Here is a 5999-nt window from a genome sequence, read left to right as displayed (position 1 = left end):
ATTGGATTTATACGTCTTGCACCTATTTCCATTTTCGTTCACATTGTCATTCACACGTTTGCCATACGATAAAAGTTGTTAAGAATAAGGATCAAACAAATTATTCAATTTGACAGCAGACTTACTACTTTAAGAGATGAGCGATTTTATTACCGGCACCTATTTATCTAATATTGAGTATCTGGATATGATATTAAGGTAGTTACGTGCTAAAACTGTGACTTCGATTCGACTAAATGGCAAACGGAGAAGCTAAATGGCAAACGAGAGGATATTTGTCCGTGGATCAAAGTACGGTATTGAGTAGGCGTATTGCCAAAGGGGTGGGGGAGGGGAGAGGGAAGGGGGGTCAGACAGTCGATCTCTCAGTTTAGCCGCTTAACGAGAATCGCCTCCTCTTTAAATGAGACTCGATGACCGAGCGAAAATCCAAAGCGTATCCCGATGACACCGTAAGAAAATTATGAATCCGAACGCTCGCCTGCCGTTCGCATTTAATCCGCCAATAAATTGTGACCGCTAATAGATTGTGGCGCGTGTCAGAGGTGTGTCTCATCGTAAAAGTGTAACTGAACATGATTTAATGGCCAAGTGAATGGGCAAGTCATTACTAAATTTTTTGTTTTTCTTATATAATAATAAAAATTGCGTATTATAATATAATATCAGTTACTGTTACATTAATGTATGTATATGCAATTGAGTGGAAGTTTAGGTTTTTCTTTATACATCTCATGTAAGTCGACTTCTTTTGATTATATACACTTTATATACATTCTTTGCGACTGATTTTGTTCTGTTTGTTGAATTCCTGTTGGTGTTATATATTGATGAATGGTTATTGCAATAATTCATTGTTAAATTTTAATGGAAGTAGTTATTGTAATTAGTTACTTACAATTAGTTACTTAATTACTTGGTTGTAGTAATGATTTGATGATGACGTTGCGAATCCTTTTTGATGATAATGTAACATCAGAGTCGAAAGAGTCAATAGTTACTTATAACGGGTTGGAAAATATTCATTACTAAAAAAATTAACTCGCAATCTATAACTTTCAATTTGTAACTTGTTACTTTTTAATGTAACTTATAACGGACCCTAACAACATAGATCTCCAGGAGATATTTAGAGGACATCTGTATGTCCTTTGAACATCTTAAAAATATCTCCAGAATGTATCTCGGATAAAGTGTGCTTTATTAGGGAAGTAACTTTAAGTTCGATCTACATAGCATTGTAGGTCACATGTTTGTTGCAAGAGTTAGAAGTATTAACAGATTTCAATTTTTAATTAGTAAATATTCAATGTATTTTAAATGTAGAAATCTTTGCCTCAACGCTGGCATTGACATCAGAGCTGTGCAACGCCAGTTCAGGGATATGTTATCACCGGTAGAGGCTTGCAATGTGCAAAAAGTTGACAGGGTGGCTTTTCCAGCCATCTCGCCCCCACGTTCTCGAACTTACAGTCGCTGATCGAACGGATGGACCGGACGTGGGACTCCCGTCTTTCAGCGGACGTCCCCGTCTATCGAGATACTCTCTTTCGTGTCTTTCTCTCCACCGAACGACGAAAGAGGAAACTTCCTGCGGCTCCGGGTCGATCTTTCGGGTGCGGCGGTGCAATAAAAAACAGTCCAGTCAGCGGGGCGTGGATATCGCCGATGGCACGGACGGCCACGTCGCGTTCGTCGAGTCGACGATCGCCTCTCGGCTCTATTGCACTACGCCGCGCCCGTTTCTTTATTTATTCCTTCGCCGTTTGCGTTTTCGGTTTATTGTCACAGCCCGAATGGCATTTGTATCAGCAAGTTTGTCAATTGTCGAGCTTTTTGCGTACTACGCCGTTTTTAACGTAATACGGTTTTTTTTATTTAATAAAAGAATCCTTTGTATGTATATACAATATAAGCTAGAAAAAAAACTGGTGTGCATGTGTTTGTTTGACGATTTATTTATTTCATACATAGTTTCAATTAATCAATTTATGTAATTGATTCAAATTTATGCAGATTGATTTGTGTGACGCAGAAATAAATAGAGTGATGTACATGTACTAAAAAGCCACCTGTTATATTATTGACGTCTGTCCTATTCCTTCCGCTACTCTTTGTTTATTATTTTTATTTATATTGCATCAAAAAGTTTGGAAAATTGTGTACACTTTAACAACTAATCAAATCAAATTAATTTACTTCATTGTTAACATTTTTATTCATAATTGATATATAAATACGCTATAATTAAATTAACAATATTATTAAAATTTTTTTTCGTGTGTTTAGATGTAATAAATAATTCACTGATTAATCTATATTTATCTTTTTGTCTATTATATAGTTTCTCAGTATTCTTTATTATTAAAAAAAAACACAATTATTTTCTAAAATTAAAATCACATCTATATTTCTAATAACTATAGCATATAGTCATTACAGAATGAGCATTATCAACAGAAGCCATTCAGCATCGCTAATAAGAAAAGAGAAGGCAGAGAAGAGAAAGCCACCTAAGCCGTGTCGACGAGATTCCGCAGGAGCTGTCATCACGTCTTCGTCATCATCGTCACCGTCGTCGTTCGCTCTAGAACGATCCAGCGCAAGATGTGTGGGGGAGACGGTGCCTGAACAGGCTGGATGGAGGAAGTTGGTTAGCCGCTGGTAGCCAGGATATCAGTATCAACGCGGTGTAATCAGCGAACCACGCCCATTGGCGCTATGCTCGCTCCGTTCCGCCCACTACGGCAATTACACCCTCGAGTCACCCACTGGAGGGGAACATTAAACTCTCCCCCATGCCCCCTCACCAGAATGCTCTACTCGTCCCACCTCTGCATCACCCCTCGACCTCCTTTCTTACCTTCGTTCTCCTTTTGCAGCCAGTTGTTTCTTCCAAAGTTTCTTTTCTCTTCCTGTGAATCTTCTCTTTGTTGTCTCTCTTTCGATTTTTATTTCTAATTGCTGCTCGCCGAAGTGTAAACAAAGTAGAATAAAATGATTATCTCATTTTTTCAACTTTCTTTCAATTATTGAACGTGTATTGTTTGGCCTGCATTGTACAAAATATCGTAGTAGGATGAATTATATTTTTTAGAGATCAAATAATTGGTTTATCTACTTAATATAAAATGTATAATTATTATGTAATTATACACTTTAAGTAGATAAACCAATCTATACGTGCGAATATAGTTATGCATTAAAGTGCTCCAGACACCCCTAAAGGCTAATGCATATTAGCAAATATTACACACCTACATATGTCATGTATAATTATCCATACAAATATAGATCAATATTTAACAAATGTATACAAAGTTAGCGTACATTAGCCATCTAAAATCATCTAAAAACATCTTTAATTTCCGATATTTCTTGTTTGATTTAAAAAATAGTCGATAAAACAAATTTTTAAACTTCGATAATTTCGATAATATAATTATGTTTTATTCATTCAATTACTTGAAATTAATTTTCACGATGGGTTTCTGCGATTTCATCGTATTCTTGAACAATTCATGTATTCCATAATGCAGCAGTCATCCAATATACATGATACAGTAAAATGAGCTAACTGCATGCTCACGATTTTAGTAGTTATACTATGGATGCGCTCCGTTATGCGCTTACAGGTCTTGTAAGCATCATATATCATTGTTTAATATACTTGATAGACAACAAAGATGAACTGATGCTTATAGCGTGTAAGCGTGCATGAAAACGGAACGTACCTTATATCGTTAAATGCAACAGCGTGTAAAATAGTTATGGAAATAATGGTAATAAAATTATTCAGCAAAAAATAGGCGAGAAATGTTTATTTTATCTCAGCACGTTGCAGAAAATATTTATCGAACTTTTCTTCGAAAAAATCTCGAGTTTCTATGACTATTAAAAATTACTCTAATTATTTGACACTTAATTAAAATCTTTCTGTGGTAATCTTTTTACAAATATTATAAGTTTTCTGTTAGGTTAATTTTTAAGCATGCATTTTTTTATATTTGCAAATTTAGTTTGGTGCTAATTTTGCATTAAATGCGGAAATGATTGATTAAGGTCAAGTAGAACAAATGATAAAAATAAGAAATGGGAAATATAAATTAATCGAATTTTATAGAACAAGGATCGTATAACTCATATAGGCAAATTTGGATTGGTTTTATTCAATATTGACAGTGAAGTTTGATATTAATAGTTTCAACAATTATTGAATGCTTAAATATATACTGGAAAAAGACTAATGAAAAATGAGCAAAAATAAAAGGCAAAAAGCAGCTCATCAATAATAAAAAATTAAAAATATGATAACGCACTTTATATTTAAAATTATTCTACATAAATCATGTTTAGTTTTTTGTTTAATTTAATTTTTATAAAAACTTGAATATAATATCACGTATACCATTATGAATTATTATACAGCCATATACATATACAGTTGGAAAATTTATGTTGAACATATTTTATGTGTCCCGAACAGTCCATGCAAATATTTATATTAACATAAGATAAATTAGAAAATAACACAAATATTGTATAATTAATAGAAAAATGTAATATTTTGACGCAATTTGTTTCCAAATTTTGTCAAAGTGTTACATTTTATATATTAAATTAAGTCTTACATTCATTTATCTTAGAATTTATGTTTAAAATTATATTATTTTTATATTATTTGTTAAAATTATATTATTTGTTTACTTATGTATTATGTTATTTTAACATTAATTAAGAAATGTTAAATATCAATATTCAAATAACGTATTATAATATTTTATTACATTAACACTCAGGTCAACTCTATGTTTAAATATTTTAACAAGGACTGATTTTATCACATGTAGAAAATGTTTTTTACGTACAATATCAAATAAGGTTTCGAGTAACAGTTCAATCGCAAATTGAAAATGAAATTTATACTGTTCAGATGTTAGAATTTAGCGATTTCAATGCCCGATGAAGGCTTCTATTCGATGTCTTTTAAGATAAAGAAAAATATAGATGTAACTTAAAGTTCATTTTTTATTAAGAAAGATTAATTTAAATTTAAATAAATTAAATTAAATTGTATAAATCTTGTTTTTTGGCAAAATTAATCAAAATTATTAATATAATACAAATAAATAATAAATTACTTAACTTATAAGGATTAACTGATATTAAGGTAAGAAATCGAAAATTAATTAATTTATCAAATTCAACTTAATATTGCTAAATTTATTGTAATTATGTGTTTAAAGAATATGAAGAAAATTGTATCAAGTACAGATAGAACGACATTCGACAGACGTCCGGAACAGCATGAGAGGGCATTCGCTACGCTCTCTCGTGCCGCGATTTGTCCGCTCAATTTCACGGTCCTTTCGGGAAAAATGGGAAAATCTCTCCTCTTGGCCATGGCAACGAGTGTGGGAAATAGACCGCGTTATTCTCCCGCGGTTGACTCTGCGACACGCCCATGGCGAACGCGCGGATTAAAACGTTCCTTTCAGTCTTATGCTCGCCGCGCTGGTAATGAACGGTTTAATGCTAGCGAATAATCATAGGGGACTGTAGTTTAATTCAATTACATTATATTTGAGTTGATGGGAAAAACACAAATAAAATACGTGTGCACGCGTGCGAGACGTAATATAAAATTAGATTAATAACAAAATAAAATAATTTTAAATTTTTCAATGTGTGTGTTTGTAGAATTATGATATTAAAATGACAACATATAGCTCGGTTTATATTAGATATTTTTACAATATTTTTCTCAAATGGTATTTTAATAATATTATTCTTAAATGAGGAAATATATTACATTATGCGATTTATTTAATAGAGTAAACAATATATTCTTATTTCTAAAATAACTTTTTAAAATAAATTTTGATTCTTTTTTAGATGATAATATTTGATTTTACATTTATTTAGGTCTATCTATATTTGTGCATATCATGTATAACTAAGTATAGCTGAATTTTCGAATATATTTATATAGTAATTAC

This window comes from Acromyrmex echinatior, chromosome 4, assembly GCF_024713525.1.
Source record: "Acromyrmex echinatior isolate Ae372 chromosome 4, ASM2471352v2, whole genome shotgun sequence".
NCBI lineage: Eukaryota > Metazoa > Arthropoda > Insecta > Hymenoptera > Formicidae > Acromyrmex > Acromyrmex echinatior.
This window is presented reverse-complemented; position numbering follows the sequence as displayed.